Raw genomic sequence first — 22,343 nt, forward strand, 5'->3', positions numbered from 1 at the left:
ACTGGTTACTGGTCTGGTAAGACTGGGGTTATATCCTTCCTGTTTGGCCCTGTCCGGGGGTGTCCTCGGATGGGGCCACAGTGTCTCCTGACCCCTCCTGTCTCAGCCTTCAGTATTTATGCTGCAGTAGTTTATGTGTCGGGGGGCTAGGGTCAGTTTGTTATATCTGGAGTACTTCTCCTGTCCTATTCGGTGTCCTGTGTGAATTTAAGTGTGCTCTCTCTAATTCTCTCATTCTCTCTTTCCTTCGCTCTCTCGGAGGACCTGAGCCCTAGGACCATGCCCCAGGACTACCTGACATGATGACTCCTTGCTGTCCCCAGTCCACCTGGCCGTGCTGCTGCTCCAGTTTCAACTGTTCTGCCTTATTATTATTGGACCATGCTGTTCATTTATGAACATTTGAACATCTTGGCCATGTTCTGTTATAATCTCCACCCGGCACAGCCAGAAGAGGACTGGCCACCCCACATAGCCTGGTTCCTCTCTAGGTTTCTTCCTAGGTTTTGGCCTTTCTAGGGAGTTTTTCCTAGCCACCATGCTTCTACACCTGCATTGCTTGATGTTTGGGGTTTTAGGCGGGGTACAGCACTTTGAGATATCAGCTGATATACGAAGGGCTATATAAATACATTTGATTTGATTTGATTTTGATTTGAACTCGTTACTGGTCTGGTAAGACTGAACTGGTTACTGGTCTGGTAAGACTGAACTGGTTACTGGTCTGGTAAGACTGTACTGGTTATTGGTCTGGTAAAACTGGGTTGATAGTTGACCTGTTATCGCCCTGCATGGACCACTCATGGTCTGAAAAGACTGGGTTGATAGTTGACCTGTTATCACCCTGCATGGACCACTCATGGTCTGATAAGACTGGGTTGATAGTTGACCTGTTATCACCCTGCATGGACCACTCATGGTCTGATAAGACTGGGTTGATAGTTGACCTGTTATCACCCTGCATGGACCACTCATGGTCTGATAAGACTGGGTTGATAGTTGACCTGTTATCACCCTGCATGGACCACTCATGGTCTGATAAGACTGGGTTGATAGTTGACCTGTTATCACCCTGCATGGACCACTCATGGTCTGATAAGACTGGGTTGATAGTTGACCTGTTATCACCCTGCATGGACCACTCATTTCAGTCCACTTAAATGCCCTCGTACCTTGACTTTTCCCAAATGTTGTTACGTTACAGCCTTATTCTAAAATGGATTAATACATTTAAAAATCTCATCAACCCACACACAAAATACCCTAATGACTGCAGAGATGGTTTTCCTTCTGGAAGGTTCTCCCATCTCCACAGAGGAACTCTGGAGCTCTGTCAGAGTGACCTTCTGTCAGAGTCACCTCCCTGACCAAGGCACTTCTCCCCCGATTGTTCAGTTTGGCCTGGGTGGCCAGCTCTAGGAAGAGTCTTGGTGGTTGCGAACGTCTTCCATTGAAGAAGAATGGAGGCCACTGTGTTCTCGGGGACCTTCAATGCTGCAGACATGTTTTGGTTCCCTTCCCCAGATCACGACACAATCCTCGACGGACAACTCCGTCCACGTCATGGCTGTGTTTTTGCTCTGACACTGTCAACTGTGGGACCTTTATATGGACAGGTGTGTGCTATTCCAAATCATGTCCAATCAATTGAATTTACCACAGGTGGACTCCAATCAAGTTGTAGAAATATCTCAGGGATGATCGATGGAAACAAGATGCACCTGAGCTCCGTTTCGAATCTCAGAGCAAAAGGTCTGAATACTAAAGTAAGTAAGGTATTTCTGTTTTAAAATGATAAAATGGGTAAAAACATATTTCCATTTTGTCAATATGGGGTTTTGTGTGTAGATTGATGAGGATTTATTTGAATCCATTTTGGAATAAGGCTATAAAGTAACAAAATGTGGAAAAGGGGAAGGGGTCTGAATACGTTCCGAAGACACTATAGATAAGCCTACCTGATAAGACCCTGGGACCCTGGGACTGTTAAATCAGATCGGATATGTTAGTTGTGTTAGACCCTGGGACTGTTAAATCAGATCTGATATGTTAGTTGTGTTAGACCCTGGGACTGTTAAATCATATCTGATATGTTAGTTGTGTTAGACCCCGGGACTGTTAAATCATATCTGATATGTTAGTTGTGTTAGACCCTGGGACTGTTAAATCATATCTGATATGTTAGTTGTGTTAGACCCTGGGACCCTGGGACTGTTAAATCAGATCTGATATGTTAGTTGTGTTAGACCCTGGGACTGTTAAATCAGATCTGATATGTTAGTTGTGTTAGACCCTGGGAACCTGGGACTGTTAAATAATATCTGATATGTTAGTTGTGTTAGACCCTGGGACCCTGGGACTGTTAAATCATATCTGATATGTTAGTTGTGTTAGACCCTGGGACTGTTAAATCATATCTGATATGTTAGTTGTGTTAGACCCTGGGACTGTTAAATCATATCTGATATGTTAGTTGTGTTAGACCCTGGGACTGTTAAATCATATCTGATATGTTAGTTGTGTTAGACCCTGGGACTGTTAAATCATATCTGATATATTAGTTGTGTTAGACCCTGGGAACCTGGGACTGTTAAATCATATCTGATATGTTAGTTGTGTTAGACCCTGGGACCCTGGGACTGTTAAATCATATCTGATATGTTAGTTGTGTTAGACCCTGGGACTGTTAAATCATATCTGATATGTTAGTTGTGTTAGACCCTGGGAACCTGGGACTGTTAAATCATATCAGATATGTTAGTTGTGTTAGACCCTGGGACTGTTAAATCATATCTGATATGTTAGTTGTGTTAGACCCTGGGACTGTTAAATCATATCTGATATGTTAGTTGTATTAGACCCTGGGAACCTGGGACTGTTAAATCATATCTGATATATTAGTTGTGTTAGACCCTGGGACTGTTAAATCATATCTGATATGTTAGTTGTGTTAGACCCTGGGACCCTGGGACTGTTAAATCTTATCTGATATGTTAGTTGTATTAGACCCTGGGAACCTGGGACTGTTAAATCATATCTCATAGGTTAGTTGTATTAGACCCTGGGACTGTTAAATCATATCTCATAGGTTAGTTGTGTTAGACCCTGGGACCCTTCGACTGTTAAATCATATCTGATATGTTAGTTGTATTAGACCCTGGGACTGTTAAATCATATCTGATATGTTAGTTGTGTTAGACCCTGGGACCCTGCGACTGTTAAATCATATCTGATATGTTAGTTGTATTAGACCCTGCGACTGTTAAATCATATCTGATATGTTAGTTGTATTAGACCCTGGGACTGTTAAATCATATCTGATATGTTAGTTGTGTTAGACCCTGGGACCCTGGGACTGTTAAATCATATCTGATATGTTAGTTGTGTTAGACCCTGGGACTGTTAAATCATATCTGATATGTTAGTTGTATTAGACCCTGGGACCCTGGGACTGTTAAATCATATCTGATATGTTAGTTGTGTTAGACCCTGGGACTGTTAAATCATATCTGATATGTTAGTTGTATTAGACCCTGGGACCCTGGGACTGTTAAATCATATCTGATATGTTAGTTGTGTTAGACCCTGGGACTGTTAAATCATATCTGATATGTTAGTTGTGCTTCTTGTGTTTTATGATGTCTGATGAGTGATGGGTTTGAGGTTTCATACCCATGTTAATTAGGTTTTGAATAGTTTAAGAAGACAATTACTGTAGAATATGATGAAGAAAGTTATCAGGAAATTATGATCATGTCAATTACCACGGACTTTCTTAAAAGCAATTATTAGAGTATTTTCATTTTAATCTGCTCTTTTTAGTCTACTTTGACCAACATCCCAACCCTGAACTTCACAATGTGTTACACACCTCAACATGACAGTTGGCTAATTGCTTATTTATTATTTCCAACACACGTGTTCAGGTGTCTCTTTGTGTTTCCTTGACGACCTTGAGTGACAGCTAAGGGAGGTATCAGTGTTCTAACCACCCTCCCACTTCCTCTTCATGTCCTCATTGCCCAGAGAATTTCACTACATTTCCTGCAAAATGTATCTTTTCCATCTGGCCTTATCTTTCCATCCAATATCCTCGCTGAGCTTTGAAGGTGGGAGGTTATCAGACTAGGAGTGGGAGTCACTGTAACACACAATCAGACTAGGAGTGGGAGTCACTGTAATACACAGACAGACTAGGAGTGGGAGTCACTGTAATACACAGACAGACTAGGAGTGGGAGTCACTGTAATACACAGGCAGACTAGTAGTGGGAGTCACTGCAATACACAGACAGACTAGGAGTGGGAGTCACTGTAATACACAGACAGACTAGGAGTGGGAGTCACTGTAATACACAGACAGACTAGGAGTGGGGGTCACTGCAATACACAGACAGACTAGGAGTGGGAGTCAGTGCAATACACAGACAGACTAGGAGTGGGAGTCACTGTAATACACAGGCAGACTAGGAGTGGGAGTCACTGCAATACACAGACAGACAAGGAGTGGGAGTCACTGCAATACACAGACAGACTAGGAGTAGGAGTCACTGCAATACACAGACAGACTAGGAGTGGGAGTCACTGTTACACACAGTCAGACTGGGAGTGGGAGTCACTGCAATACACAGTCAGACTAGGAGTGAGAGTCACTGTTACACACAGTCAGACTAGGAGTCACTGTAATACACAGACAGACTAGGAGTGGGAGTCACTGTAATACACAGACAGACTAGGAGTGGGAGTCACTGCAATACACAGGCAGACTAGGAGTGGGAGTCACTGCAATACACAGACAGACTAGGAGGGGGAGTCAGTGCAAAACACAGACAGACTAGGAGTGGGAGTCACTGTAATACACAGGCAGACTAGGAGAGGGAGTCACTGCAATACACAGACAGACTAAGAGTGGGAGTCACTGCAATACACAGACAGACTAGGAGTGGGAGTCACTGTTACACACAGTCAGACTAGGAGTGGGAGTCACTGTTACACACAGTCAGACTAGGAGTGGGAGTCACTGTTACACACAGTCAGACTAGGAGTGGGAGTCACTGTTACACACAGTCAGACTAGGAGTGGGAGTCACTGCAATACACAGTCAGACTAGGAGTGAGAATCACTGTTACACACAGTCAGACTAGGAGTGGGAGTCACTGTTACACACAGTCAGACTAGGAGTGGGAGTCACTGCAATACACAGACAGACTAGGAGTGAGAGTCAAATCAAAATCAAATCAAATCAAATTTATTTATATAGCCCTTCGTACATCAGCTGATATCTCAAAGTGCTGTACAGAAACCCAGCCTAAAACCCCAAACAGCAAGCAATGCAGGTGTAGAAGCACGGTGGCTAGGAAAAACTCCCTAGAAAGGCCAAAACCTAGGAAGAAACCTAGAGAGGAACCAGGCTATGTGGGGTGGCCAGTCCTCTTCTGGCTGTGCCGGGTGGAGATTATAACAGAACATGGCCAAGATGTTCAAATGTTCATAAATGACCAGCATGGTCGAATAATAATTAGGCAGAACAGTTGAAACTGGAGCAGCAGCACGGCCAGGTGGACTGGTGACAGCAAGGAGTCATCATGTCAGGTAGTCCTGGGGCATGGTCCTAGGGCTCAGGTCCTCCGAGAGAGAAAGAGAGAAGGAGAGAATTAGAGAACGCACACTTAGATTCACACAGGACACCGAATAGGACAGGAGAAGTACTCCAGATATAACAAACTGACCCTAGCCCCCCGACACATAAACTACTGCAGCATAAATACTGGAGGCTGAGACAGGAGGGGTCAGGAGACACTGTGGCCCCATCCGAGGACACCCCCGGACAGGGCCAAACAGGAAGGATATAACCTAACATAAAGCTGTTCGAGCTTACATAAAGCTATTAGGGCCTACATAAAGCTGTTAGAGTCGACATAAAGCTGTTAGGGCCTACATGAAACTGTTAGAGCCAACATAAAGCTGTTAGGGCCTACATAAAGTTGTTAGAGCCTAAATAAAGCTGTTAGAGCCAACATAAAGCTGTTAGGGCGTACATAAAGCTGTTAGAGCTTACATAAAGCTGTTAGGGCCTACATAAAGCTGTTAGTGCCTACATAAAGCTGTTAGAGCCAACATAAAGCTGTTAGGGCCTACATAAAGCTGTTAGGGCCTACATAAAGCTGTTAGAGCCTACATAAAGCTGTTAGAGCTTACATAAAGCTGTTAGGGCCTACATAAAGCTGTTAGAGTCGACATAAAGCTGTTAGGGCCTACATAACGCTGTTAGGGCCTACATAAAGCTGTTAGGGCCTACATAAAGCTGTTAGGGCCTACATAAGCTGTTAGGGCCGACATTAAGCTGTTACAGCCTACACAAAGCTGTTAGGGCCTACATAAAGCTGTTAGGGCCTACATAAGCTGTTAGGGTCTACATAAAGCTGTTAGGGCCTACATTAAACGTTTAGGGCCTACATAAAGCTGTTAGAGCCTTCATGAAACTGTTCGGGTCTGCATAAATCTGTTAGGGCCTACATGAAACCTTTAGGGCCTACATAAAGCTGTTAGAGCCTTCATGAAACTGTTAGGGTCTACATAAAGCTGTTAGAGCCTACATAAAGCTGTTAGAGCCAACATAAAGCTGTTAGAGCCTACATAAAGCTGTTAGAGCCTACATAAAGCTGTTAGGGCCTACATAAAGCTGTCAGGGCCTACTTAAAGCTGTTAGAGCCTACATAATGCTGTTAGGGCCTATATAAAGCTGTTAGGGCCTACATAAAACTGTTAGGGCCTACAAAAAGCTGTTAAACCCTACATAAAGCTCTTAGAGCCAACATAAAGCTGTTAGGGCCTAAATAAAGCTGTTAGGGCCGACATAAAGCTGTTATAGCCTACATGAAGCTGTCCCGACAGCAGAGCTTTCTTTTCAGCACCATGGAGTGAATCTTTACCACCGCTACACCTGGCTTTCAGCGGAAACAATTAATTCAGCCTCGTTTACTGCATTTTTTTAAAAACACAGTTGATATGGCTGAGTTTCTTGAACAAATGTAGTTTCTACTGACAATTGAGATGTACAAACTAAGCTATAAGGGAACGATGAGCGGATAAGAGGTATTCCGTAATTTTGATTAAGACGTTAATGAGCGAGCTAAGATGGACGTAGTCAACATAACTATGTGTTCAGCACTTTTGAAATGACCAGCGACAGAATGCAGAACATGGGCTGTTCTTACAGTATTTTCCCTGTACACCAAGTCAGGACCGTAGGATAAATAAAGGGGGCATATAAGCAAACAATGAAAGCTCTTACAATATTAGATGATGCCATTTCTCAAAAACAGGTTACAGGCTACATGTGCACCACTGAGTCAGAACAGTAACGTTAAGAGGTGAAAATATACCAAATTATTAGGGTGAGGCACATTGACTGCTAACAGCTTACTACACAGCATACACTTAGTATTACTTTCTTAGCCACGCTATGCATCTCTCCCTGGCATATTAGATAATTTATGCAGCTGCATATAAGACATTTTGGACTCACCTTGTTGTGATTGTCACGTTCTGACATTAGTTCCTTTGTTTTGTCTTTGTTTTAGTATGGTCAGTCCGTGAGTTGGGGTGGGCAGTCTATGTTCCTTTTTCTATCATTTGGGAGTCTGTGTTTGGCCTGGTATGGTTCTCAATCAGAAGCAGCTGTCAATCGTTGTCCCTGATTGAGAACCATACTTAGGTAGCCTGGTTTCACTTTTGAGTGGTGGGTGAGTGTTTCCTGTGTCTGTGTGTTCCACACGGAACTGTTTCGGTTTGTTATTTCACTTTCTTATTTTTGTATTTTGTCGTGTTCAGTTTGTTCTATTAAATATGGACACTTACCACGCTGCGCATTGGTCCTCTTCTTCTCCTTCATACGACGACCGTTACAGTGATATGCTCACTTGAACAGGAAGGTGGCGTGGCGGTCCTTCGTGTCCAAATTTTGTCATCAAAGAAAGAGAAAGAGGTTTACAATTCCGAGTTGGATGACCGTTCAAAATGTATTTTCCCAGTCTGAGCTCGTTTATTCCCGACTTCCCAGTCCACTGTCACCGATTCCTTCCAACCACTCATTGTTGAATTTGCGATTTCAAAATTGTTGTGTAATATTTATGTCCAATGGCCGATGAGCACTGATACATTTAATCTTTAATTTATCTTCATTATTTATCTTCGTATGACAAGGATTAAAAAGCATTTGCCAGTAGAATGTCGACTTGATTCATGATGATGACTGCTAGCTAATATTTTGAAAGTAAGATGTTGACATGATCAGTCCAATCAAAGCTACTGTGCATATAACGTGATTTGAAGTCATTTTATCTGTGGCCAATGACCTTGAACCTTCTTGGAAGGGCACTGCTAATGTAACTACAGTATATGGCAGGACCCAGAGGGCTAGAATGTTCGATGTCTACCATTATTAAGGATGGGTGATGTAGGTTCCCATGAGTGACAGAACACTGAGCCAATCACAGCGCAACACTCCTATTTTCTGCACAGAAAGCGCTGAGCTAGGCTGAAACACCTGCATTTTGGAGCTGCCTTACTGAAGAAAACAAAAAAGAGACCATGTATGTATGCAGCTGTATTAACTCCATGACATATTGTTTTGTTTTTTTACATTGTTTGCAAACTGATATGTGACTCATATTAATTCCAAAATAACATGCATAACAGGCAAGCCCCCAAATGTTTATATATACATATATATATTTATTATTTGTTTTAAATGTCAGTGAAAACAGGTGGGGCTCTACTGGTTGTAACTGATGATATCAGCAGAGGAAGGACAGAAAGTGGTGGTCTAGAACAAAGGCTTCCCAAAGCTGTTCAGATAATCCTCAGTGACAGTGAATAAAGCTTTCATTTACACCTAATCACATCATGTCAGACATGGCCAGTTGCCTGGCTGGATACAGGGAGACAGCAGGGCCATAAGACAGAGTCCTCTGAGAACTCCTCTCACCTCTCATAACCATTAAGGCACTACTGTCTGTCTCTGTTTCTACGTTCTGATTAGAGATCAGTATGAAACTGTAAACAATCTCTGGCTGTGCTGTGTTGCCATAATGTTTCTGTGTAATACAGTATGTTACCATAATGTTTCTGTGTAATACAGTATGTTACCATAATGTTTCTGTGTAATACAGTATGTTGTTACCATTATGTTTCTGTGTAATACAGTATGTTACCATAATGTTTCTGTGTAATACAATATGTTACCATTATATTTCTGTGTAATACAGTATGTTGTTACCATAATGTTTCTGTGTAATACAGTATGTTGTTACCATTATGTTTCTGTGTAATACAGTATGTTACCATAATGTTTCTGTGTAATACAGTATGTTGTTACCATTATGTTTCTGTGTAATACAGTATGTTACCATTATGTTTCTGTGTAATACAGTATGTTGTTACCATTATGTTTCTGTGTAATACAGTATGTTACCATTATATTTCTGTGTAATACAGTATGTTGTTACCATAATGTTTCTGTGTAATACAGTATGTTACCATAATGTTTCTGTGTAATACAGTATGTTACCATAATGTTTCTGTGTAATACAGTATGTTGTTACCATTGTGTTTCTGTGTAATACAGTATGTTACCATTATGTTTCTGTTTAATACAGTATGTTACCATTATGTTTCTGTGTAATACAGTATGTTACCATTATATTTCTGTGTAATACATTATGTTGTTACCATTATATTTATGTGTAATACAGTATGTTACCATTATGTTTCTGTGTAATACAGTATGTTGTTACCATTATGTTTCTGTGTAATACAGTATGTTACCATAATGTTTCTGTGTAATACAGTATGTTACCATTATATTTCTGTTTAATACAGTATGTTACCATTATGTTTCTGTGTAATACAGTATGTTACCATTATATTTCTGTGTAATACAGTATGTTACCATAATGTTTCTGTGTAATACAGTATGTTACCATTATATTTATGTGTAATACAGTATGTTGTTACCATTATGTTTCTGTGTAATACAGTATGTTGTTACCATTATGTTTCTGTTTAATACAGTATGTTACCATTATGTTTCTGTGTAATGCAGTACTTTGTTACCATGTTGTTTCTGTGTAATGCAGTACTTTGTTACCATGTTGTTTATGTGTAATGCAGTACTTTGTTACCATTATGTTTCTGTGTAATACAGTATGGTGTTACCATTATGTTTCTGTGTAATACAGTATGTTGTTACCATTATGTTTCTGTGTAATACAGTATGTTGTTACCATTATATTTATGTGTAATACAGTATGTTGTTACCATTATATTTATGTGTAATACAGTATGTTGTTACCATTATATTTATGTGTAATACAGTATGTTGTTACCATTATATTTATGTGTAATACAGTATGTTGTTACCATTATATTTATGTGTAATACAGTATGTTGTTACCATTATGTTTCTGTGTAATACAGTATGTTACCATTATATTTCTGTGTAATACAGTATGTTGTTACCATTATGTTTCTGTGTAATACAGTATGTTACCATTATATTTCTGTATAATACAGTATGTTGTTACCATTATATTTCTGTGTAATACAGTATGTTGTTACCATTATGTTTCTGTTTAATACAGTATGTTACCATTATGTTTCTGTTTAATACAGTATGTTACCACTATGTTTCTGTGTAATACAGTATGTTACCATAATGTTTCTGTTTAATACAGTATGTTACCATTATGTTTCTGTGTAATACAGTATGTTACCATTATGTTTCTGTGTAATACAGTATGTTACCATAATGTTTCTGTGTAATACAGTATGTTACCATAATGTTTCTGTTTAATACAGTATGTTACCATTATGTTTCTGTGTAATACAGTATGTTGTTACCATGTTGTTTCTGTGTAATACAGTATGTTGTTACCATTATGTTTCTGTGTAATACAGTATGTTGTTACCATAATGTTTCTGTTTAATACAGTATGTTACCATTATATTTCTGTGTAATACAGTATGTTGTTACCATAATGTTTCTGTGTAATACAGTATGTTGTTACCATTATGTTTCTGTTTAATACAGTATGTTGTTACCATTATGTTTCTGTGTAATACAGTATGTTACCATTATGTTTCTGTGTAATACAGTATGTTACCATTATATGTCTGTGTAATACAGTATGTTGTTACCATTATATTTATGTGTAATACAGTATGTTGTTACCATTATATTTATGTGTAATACAGTATATTGTTACCATTATATTTATGTGTAATACAGTATGTTGTTACCATTATATTTATGTGTAATACAGTATGTTGTTACCATTATGTTTCTGTTTAATACAGTATGTTGTTACCATTATATTTATGTGTAATACAGTATGTTGTTACCATTATATTTCTGTGTAATACAGTATGTTGTTACCATTATGTTTCTGTGTAATACAGTATGTTGTTACCATTATGTTTCTGTTTAATACAGTATGTTACCATTATGTTTCTGTGTAATACAGTATGTTGTTACCATAATGTTTCTGTTTAATACAGTATGTTACCATTATATTTCTGTGTAATACAGTATGTTGTTACCATTATATTTCTGTGTAATACAGTATGTTGTTACCATTATGTTTCTGTGTAATACAGTATGTTGTTACCATTATGTTTCTGTGTAATACAGTATGTTACCATTATATTTCTGTGTAATACAGTATGTTGTTACCATAATGTTTCTGTGTAATACAGTATGTTACCATAATGTTTCTGTGTAATACAGTATGTTACCATAATGTTTCTGTGTAATACAGTATGTTGTTACCATTATGTTTCTGTGTAATACATTATGTTGTTACCATTACGTTTCTGTGTAATACAGTATGTTACCATTATGTTTCTGTTTAATACAGTATGTTACCATTATGTTTCTGTGTAATACAGTATGTTACCATTATATTTCTGTGTAATACAGTATGTTGTTACCATTATATTTATGTGTAATACAGTATGTTACCATTATGTTTCTGTGTAATACAGTATGTTGTTAACATTATGTTTCTGTGTAATACAGTATGTTACCATAATGTTTCTGTGTAATACAGTATGTTACCATTATATTTCTGTTTAATACAGTATGTTACCATTATGTTTCTGTGTAATACAGTATGTTACCATTATATTTCTGTGTAATACAGTATGTTACCATAATGTTTCTGTGTAATACAGTATGTTACCATTATATTTATGTGTAATACAGTATGTTGTTACCATTATGTTTCTGTGTAATACAGTATGTTGTTACCATTATGTTTCTGTTTAATACAGTATGTTACCATTATGTTTCTGTGTAATGCAGTACTTTGTTACCATGTTGTTTCTGTGTAATGCAGTACTTTGTTACCATGTTGTTTATGTGTAATGCAGTACTTTGTTACCATTATGTTTCTGTGTAATACAGTATGTTGTTACCATTATGTTTCTGTGTAATACAGTATGTTGTTACCATTATGTTTCTGTGTAATACAGTATGTTGTTACCATTATATTTCTGTGTAATACAGTATGTTGTTACCATTATATTTATGTGTAATACAGTATGTTGTTACCATTATATTTATGTGTAATACAGTATGTTGTTACCATTATATTTATGTGTAATACAGTATGTTGTTACCATTATATTTATGTGTAATACAGTATGTTGTTACCATTATGTTTCTGTGTAATACAGTATGTTACCATTATATTTCTGTGTAATACAGTATGTTGTTACCATTATGTTTCTGTGTAATACAGTATGTTACCATTATATTTCTGTGTAATACAGTATGTTGTTACCATTATGTTTCTGTGTAATACAGTATGTTACCATTATATTTCTGTATAATACAGTATGTTGTTACCATTATATTTCTGTGTAATACAGTATGTTGTTACCATTATGTTTCTGTTTAATACAGTATGTTACCATTATGTTTCTGTTTAATACAGTATGTTACCATTATGTTTCTGTGTAATACAGTATGTTACCTTAATGTTTCTGTTTAATACAGTATGTTACCATTATGTTTCTGTGTAATACAGTATGTTACCATTATGTTTCTGTGTAATACAGTATGTTACCATAATGTTTCTGTGTAATACAGTATGTTACCATAATGTTTCTGTTTAATACAGTATGTTACCATTATGTTTCTGTGTAATACAGTATGTTGTTACCATGTTGTTTCTGTGTAATACAGTATGTTGTTACCATTATGTTTCTGTGTAATACAGTATGTTGTTACCATAATGTTTCTGTTTATTACAGTATGTTACCATTATATTTCTGTGTAATACAGTATGTTGTTACCATAATGTTTCTGTGTAATACAGTATGTTGTTACCATTATGTTTCTGTTTAATACAGTATGTTGTTACCTTTATGTTTCTGTGTAATACAGTATGTTACCATTATGTTTCTGTGTAATACAGTATGTTGTTACCATTATATTTATGTGTAATACAGTATGTTGTTACCATTATATTTCTGTGTAATACAGTATGTTGTTACCATTATGTTTCTGTGTAATACAGTATGTTGTTACCATTATGTTTCTGTTTAATACAGTATGTTACCATTATGTTTCTGTGTAATACAGTATGTTGTTACCATAATGTTTCTGTTTAATACAGTATGTTACCATTATATTTCTGTGTAATACAGTATGTTGTTACCATTATATTTCTGTGTAATACAGTATGTTGTTACCATCTAGTTTCTGTTTAATACAGTATGTTACCATAATGTTTCTGTTTAATACAGTATGTTACCATAATGTTTCTGTGTAATACAGTATGTTACCATAATGTTTCTGTTTAATACAGTATGTTACCATTATATTTCTGTGTAATACAGTATGTTACCATTATATTTCTGTGTAATACAGTATGTTGTTACCATTATGTTTCTGTTTAATACAGTATGTTGTTACCATTATGTTTCTGTTTAATACAGTATGTTGTTACCATTATGTTTCTGTGTAATACAGTATGTTGTTACCATTATGTTTCTGTGTAATACAGTATGTTACCATTATGTTTCTGTGTAATACAGTATGTTGTTACCATTATGTTTCTGTGTGATGCAGTACTTTGTTACCATGTTGTTTATGTGTAATGCAGTACTTTGTGACCATGTTGTTCCTGTGTAATACAGTATGTTGTTACCATTATGTTTCTGTGTAATACAGTATGTTACCATTATGTTTCTGTGTAATACAGTATGTTGTTACCATTATGTTTCTGTGTAATACAGTATGTTGTTACCATTATGTTTCTGTGTAATACAGTATGTTGTTACCATTATATTTCTGTGTAATACAGTATGTTGTTACCATTATGTTTCTGTGTAATACAGTATGTTACCATTATGTTTCTGTGTAATACAGTATGTTACCATTATATTTCTGTGTAATACAGTATGTTGTTACCATTATGTTTCTGTGTAATACAGTATGTTACCATTATATTTCTGTGTAATGCAGTACTTTGTTACCATGTTGTTTCTGTGTAATGCAGTACTTTGTTACCATGTTGTTTCTGTGTAATGCAGTACTTTGTTACCATGTTGTTTCTGTGTAATGCAGTACTTTGTTACCATGTTTTTTCTGTGTAATGCAGTACTTTGTTGCCATGTTGTTTCTGTGTAATGCAGTACTTTGTTACCATGTTGTTTATGTGTAATGCAGTACTTTGTGACCATGTTGTTCCTGTGTAATGCAGTATGTTGTTACCATGTTGTTTCTGTGTAATACAGTATGTTACCATTATATTTCTGTGTAATACAGTATGTTGTTACCATTATGTTTCTGTGTAATACAGTATGTTACCATAATGTTTCTGTTTAATACAGTATGTTACCATTATGTTTCTGTGTAATACAGTATGTTGTTACCATAATGTTTCTGTGTAATACAGTATGTTACCATTATGTTTCTGTGTAATACAGTATGTTACCATTATATTTTTGTGTAATACAGTATGTTACCATTATATTTCTGAGGAATACAGTACTTTGCTACCATGTTGTTTCTGTGTAATGCAGTACTTTGTTACCATGTTGTTTCTGTGTAATGCAGTACTTTGTTACCATGTTGTTCCTGTGAAATGCAGTACTTTGTTACCATGTTTTTTCTGTGTAATGCAGTACTTTGTTACCATGTTGTTTCTGTGTAATGCAGTACTTTGTTACCATGTTGTTTCTGTGTAATGCAGTACTTTGTTACCATGTTGTTCCTGTGTAATGCAGTACTTTGTGACCATGTTGTTCCTGTGTAATGCAGTACTTTGTTACCATGTTGTTTCTGTGTAATGCAGTATGTTGTTACCATTATATTTCTGTGTAATACAGTATGTTGTTACCATTATATTTCTGTGTAATACAGTATGTTACCATCATATTTATGTGTAATACAGTATGTTGTTACCATTATGTTTCTGTGTAATACAATATGTTGTTACCATTATTTTTCTGTGTAATACAGTATGTTGTTACCATTATGTTTCTGTGTAATACAATATGTTGTTACCATTATTTTTCTGTGTAATACAGTATGTTGTTACCATTATATTTCTGTATAATACAGTATGTTACCATTATGTTTCTGTGTAATACAGTACTTTGTTACCATGTTGTTATGTGTAATGCAGTACTTTGTTACCATGTTGTTTCTGTGTAATGCAGTACTTTGTTACCATGTTTTTTCTGTGTAATGCAGTACTTTGTTACCATGTTGTTATGTGTAATGCAGTACTTTGTTACCATGTTGTTTCTGTGTAATGCAGTACTTTGTTACCATGTTTTTTCTGTGTAATGCAGTACTTTGTTACCATGTTGTTATGTGTAATGCAGTACTTTGTTACCATGTTGTTTCTGTGTAATGCAGTACTTTGTTACCATGTTGTTTCTGTGTAATGCAGTACTTTGTTACCATGTTGTTTCTGTGTAATGCAGTACTTTGTTACCATGTTGTTTCTGTGTAATGCAGTACTTTGTTACCATGTTGTTTCTGTGTAATGCAGTACTTTGTTACCATGTTGTTTCTGTGTAATGCAGTACTTTGTTACAATTTTTGTTCCTGTGTAATGCAGTACTTTGTTACCATAATGTTTCAGTTTAATACTTTGTGTTGTTACCATGTTGTTACCATATTGTACATTAATCGGGGATGTACAGTAATTCGTTTTGAAATAATATAATAATAATACGTTCCTTTTACCCAGATGTGTTTAAAATCCTGTCACACCGTCATCCCCCTGACTGACAGAGATCAGTACTATCTACAGTAGCAGATAAGCCATTCATTTGCCCAGAAGACGTATTAAGTGATTTATCTGTATTGTCCTTAGTAGAGTAGCTATATATACAATGTGACAGTTCTCTCTTACTATTCTCCCCTTAGTTTTAATGGTGCCAGGGAGTTGTATTGACTACGTCGAAAATAACACCCTACTCCCTACATAGAGCACTGATTTTGCTTTCTCTGAACACCTCAAAGTAGTGCACTACGTAGGGAATAGGGTGCCATGTGGGACACAACCACTGTCTGCTCAGAAGGCCTGTCAGCTATAACAACCCAGTTTACTGTGCTACATTTCATTCTCCCAGATTGACAGCGCTTTCAAAGTCCTCTCAGGATATATTTTCACTTGTATGGATTCCTAATGACTTGGCTAAGCTCACGTTAAGAGAAAGGAGCCTCTTGTATCGTTTCATACTTCCACAGTACAATAGCACAGAGCTGTTCCAGTGAGTGAGAAATTCATTATTTTAAATCCATTCTCAGAACCTGACGTGAGATGGAGGTCACAGTTGTCACTTTAAACTTTACACTGAGAACGCTGTGGCTGAGGCATACATTATGAGGAGGAATGCACGACCACACAATGAGGAATATGCATACATGATCTATTTGAAGAGGATCCATACATGATCTATCTGAAGAGGATTCATACATTATCTATCCGAATAGGATCCACCCATGATCTATATGGAGATGATCTATACATTATCTATCCTCATTGGTGGCACTGTTATGCTCAAAGAGGGTAAAGAAGGTGTTTAGCTTGTCCGGGAGCAAGACATCGGTGTCCGCGATGTGGCTGGTTTTCTCTTTGTAATCCGTGATTGTCTGGAGTCCCTGCCACATACATCTCGTGTCTGAACTGTTGAATTGCGACTCCACTTTGTCTCTGTAGACGCTTTGCCTGTTTGATTGCCTTACAAAGGGAGTAACTACACTGTTTGTATTCGACCATACTGTATTCCCAGTCACCTTGCCGTGGTTAAATACGATGGTTCGCGCTTTCAATTTTGTGCGAATGCTGCCATCTATCCACAGTTTTTAGTTTGGGTAGGTTTTAATAGTCACAGTGGGGACAACATCCTCTATACACTTCCTGATGAACTCAGTCACCGTGTCAGTGTATACGTCAATATTATTCTCAGAGGAAACACGAAATATATCCTAGTCCTTATGATCAAAACAATCTTGAAGCATGGATTCCGATCAGTCAGACCAGCGTTGAATAGACCTTAGCACGGGTAGTTACTGTTTGAGTTTCTGTCTATAGGAAGGGAGGAGCAGAATGGAGTCATGATATGATTTGCCAAAGGTTAGGCGGGGTAGGGCCTTGTAGACATCCAGGAAGGGGGAGTAAAAGTGTTAGAGAGTTTTTGAAGTGAGAGTACTACAGGCGATGTGTTGATAAAACTTCGAAAGCGTTTTCCTCAGATTTGCTTTGTTAAAGTCCCCAGATACAATAAATGTGGCCTCAGGATATGTGGTTCCAGTTTGCATAAACTCCTGTGTAGTTCCCTGAGGGAAGACGTGGTATCGGCTTGAGGCGGAATATACACAGCTGTGACTATAACTGAAGAGAATTTTCTTGGGAGGTAATACGGTCAACATTTGATTGTGAGATATTAGAGGACAGGTGAACAAAAGGACTTGAATTTCTTTACGTTATGAGTTGTTAATCATGAAACATACACCTCCGTCTTTCTTCATCCCAGAGAGTTCTTTATTTCTGTCTGCGCGATGTACTGAGAACCCAGCTGAATGTATGGATGGGGACATGTATGGAGAGCCATGATTCTGTAAAACAGAGTATGTTGCAGCCCCTGACGTCTCTCTGGAAGGAGATCCTCGCCCTGAGCTCATCTACTTTACTGTCCAGGGACTGAACATTAGCGAGTAATATACTCAGAAGTGGTGGATGTGTACACGCCTCCTGAGTCGGACTCGAAGTCCACTCCAAATACCTCTTCTCCGCCGACGGCATCTGGAAGAAAACTCTGGGATAAGTTAAATTGCTTTGGGGGATACGAACAAAGGATCCAATTTGGGAAAGTCGTATTCCTGGTCGTAATGCTGGTGAGTTACCTCCAATCTGATATCCCAAAGTTATTTCTGGCTGTATGTAATAACACCAAAAACGTTCTGGGCTAATAATGGCAGAGCAGCTGTACACAAGCCTAAGATGACAATCCGCAATTCCAATGCATTGACTGGTGTGGTGTAAAGCTCGCCACCATTGGACTCTGGAGCAGTGGAAACGTTTTCTCTGGAGTGATGAATCACGCTTCACCATCTGGCAGTCCGACATACGAATCTGGGTTTGGTGGATGCCAGGAAACGATATCTGCCCCAAAGGAGGAGGAATAATGCTGGTTCAGGCAAGGCCTCTTAGTTCCAGTAAAGGGATATATATATATATATATCTACACCTAGTTACACCACCTAGTTACACCTAACTACACAACCTAGCTCCAACTAGCTACACCTAGCTACACCACCTAGCTACACCACCTAGCTCGACCTAGCTCCACCACCTAGATCCACTTGGCTCCAAAACCTAGCTTCACCTAGCTCCAAAACCTAACTTCAACGAGCTACACCACCTAGATCCACCTAGCTCCACCACTTAGATCCACCTATCTCCACCACCTAGATCCACCTAGCTCCACCACCTAGCTCCACCTAGCTACACCACCTAGCTCCACCTAGCTCCACTACCTAGATCCAACTAGCTCCACCACCTAGCTCCACCTAGCTCCACCACCTAGCTCCAAAACCTAGCTCCACCTAGCTCCACCACCTAGATCCACCTAGCTCCGTCACCTAGCTCCACCTAGCTCCAAAACCTAGATCCACCTAGCTCCACCACCTAGCTCCACCTAGCTCCACCACCTAGATCCACCTAGCTCCACCACCTAGCTCCACCTCCTAGCTCCACCTAGCTCCAAAACCTAGCTCCACCTAGCTCCACCACCTATATCCACCTAGCTCCACCACCTAGCTCCACCACCTCACTCCACCACCTTGCTCCTCCTAGCTCCACCACCTAGCTCCACCACTTTGCTCCTCCTTGCTCCACCTCCACCTAGCTCCACCAAGCTCCACCACCTAGATCCACCTAGCTCCACCACCTAGCTCCACCACCTTGCTCCTCCTTGCTCCACCTCCACCTAGCTCCATCTAGCTCCACCACCTAGCTCCACCACTTTGCTCCTCCTTGCTCCACCTCCACCTAGCTCCACCAAGCTCCACCACCTAGATCCACCTAGCTCCACCACCTAGCTCCACCACCTTGCTCCTCCTTGCTCCACCTCCACCTAGCTCCATCTAGCTCCACCCCCTAGCTCCACCACCTTGCTCCTCCTTGCTCCACCTCCACCTAGCTCCACCTCCACCTAGCTCCACTTTGCTCCACCTTGCTCCTCCTTGCTCCACCTAGCTCCACCTTGCTCAACCTTGTTCCACCTAGCTCCACCTAGCTCCACTTTGCTCCACCTAGCTCCACCTAGCTCAACCTTGCTCCACTTTGCTCCTCCTTGCTCCACCTTGCTCCACTTTGCTCCTCCTTGCTCCACCTATCTCCAACTTGCTCCACTTTGCTCCTCCTTGCTCCATCTAGCTCCACCTTGCACCAGCTATTTCCACCTTGCTCCACCTTGCTCCACCTAGCTCCACCTTGCTCCAGCTATTTCCACCTTGCTCCACCTTGCTCCACCTAGCTCCACCTTGCTCCACCTAGCGCCACCTAGCTCCACCTTGCTCCAGCTATTTCCACCTTGCTCCACCTTGCTCCACCTATCTCCACCTAGCTCCACCTTGCTCCTCCTTGCTCCACCTAGCTCCACCTTGCTCCAGCTATTTCCACCTTGCTCCACCTTGCTCCACCTAGCTCCACCTAGCTCCACCTCCACCTAGCTCTGCCACCAAGCTTCACCTAGTTTAACCTATCTACTCCACCTAGCTACACCACCTTGTTCCATCTAGCTGCACCTAGCTAACCTCCTAGCTACACCACCTAGTTCCACCTAGCTACAACACTTAAATCGACCACCTAGCTCCACCTAGCTCCACCACCTTGCTCCACCTTATCCACCTAGCTCCACTTTGCTCCACCTAGCTCCACCTCCACCTAGCTCTGCCACCAAGCTTCACCTAGTTTAACCTATCTACTCCACCTAGCTACACCACATTGTTCCATCTAGCTGCACCTAGCTAACCTCCTAGCTACACCACCTAGTTCCACCTAGCTACAACACTTAAATAGACCACCTAGCTCCACAAAGCTCCACCTTATCCACATAGCTCCACTTTGCTCCACCTAGCTCCACCTCCACCTAGCTCTGCCACCAAGCTTCACCTAGTTTAACCTATCTACACCACCTAGCTACACCACCTTGTTCCATCTAGCTGCACCTAGCTAACCTCCTAGCTACACCACCTAGTTCCACCTAGCTACAACACTTAAATAGACCACCTAGCTCCACCTAGATCCACCACCTTGCTCCACCTTATCCACCTAGCTCCACTTTGTTCCACCTAGCTCCACCTCCACCTAGCTCTGCCACCAAGCTTCACCTAGTTTAACCTATCTACACCACCTTGTTCCATCTAGCTGCAGCTAGCTAACCTCCTAGCTACACCACCTAGTTCCACCTATCTACAACACTTAAATAGACCACCTAGCTCCACCTTGCTCCACCTTATCCACCTAGCTCCACTTTGCTCCACCTAGCTCCACCTCCACCTAGCTCTGCCACCAAGCTTCACCTAGTTTAACCTATCTACTCCACCTAGCTACACCACCTTGTTCCATCTAGCTGCACCTAGCTAACCTCCTAGCTACACCACCTAGTTCCACCTAGCTACAACACTTAAATAGACCACCTAGCTCCACCTAGCTCCACCACCTTGCTCCACCTTATCCACCTAGCTCCACTTTGCTCCACCTCCACCTAGCTCTGCCACCAAGCTTCACCTAGTTTAACCTATCTACTCCTCCTACACCACCTAGTTCCACCTAGCTACAACACTTAAATAGACCACATAGCTCCACCTAAATTCACAGTACACCATTCGAGCCATTCCCATCTGTTTAGTTTCCCTACATTGTGTAGGCCTGGTAGCCTAGTGCTGTAGACAGAGGTTTTAATACATGTCAGATTAACAGTGTCTCTCACCGTGTTACTCTAACTCTCTCCTGTCATAAACCAAAACTGTCAATTAAATAGTGGAAGCCTAGCGCGAGCCCCTAATGACGTTATTTAGATCCTGGAACTGACAAACATCAGAGTTTGACATTCTTTCCCGTTCCCGGTCCTTGATCAGAGCGAGCAGAGGACATCTCTTCCGACACCTTTATGAGTGGACAGGCCTTGGTCTGACTCTGAAAGGTCGACACCACTTTGATGTGTTGTATTCTACACATCTGTATTGGATTTGTTCATAATTCTCTTTCCTTTTCCAACTGGACGGTATTTACGACGCGACCTTAATGGTCAATTAGACCAGTGAGAATGATCTGTTACATTTAGAAAAGGACCAGAGCAGTTATGTCATGAAGGAAACATATATTTTTTGTTTATCACTTATTAACAGCTTTGACGTGGTAATAGACACAGACACTATGAAGATTAGTCTACCTAAGTATATTTATTAGTGCAATAATGGCGATATCATATTGGCTGCATCACGTAAGTGACATATTCACAACCAATGGTAATCCGTAAAGATTTGGTTGAGGCATTGAAAACAGCGCTTACCAGTTTAACACTTGAGGAAAGCGAGAACTACGAACAATATGGCCACTCATATAACGAATCTTTATAGACAACATATTAAATCAGACGTTTAGAAGTATCTTTATTGTAAACATAACCCACCTAACTGGTAATAATGTTAAAATATTTAACACATCGGCTGTCATCTTAATTTGATTAAGTGCTGTAAATATTTATTCATTATAAATGGCTATAATAACGCTTTCTACACACAGGCTA

Source organism: Oncorhynchus clarkii, unplaced genomic scaffold, assembly GCF_045791955.1.
Source record: "Oncorhynchus clarkii lewisi isolate Uvic-CL-2024 unplaced genomic scaffold, UVic_Ocla_1.0 unplaced_contig_9793_pilon_pilon, whole genome shotgun sequence".
NCBI classification, from domain to species: domain Eukaryota; kingdom Metazoa; phylum Chordata; class Actinopteri; order Salmoniformes; family Salmonidae; genus Oncorhynchus; species Oncorhynchus clarkii.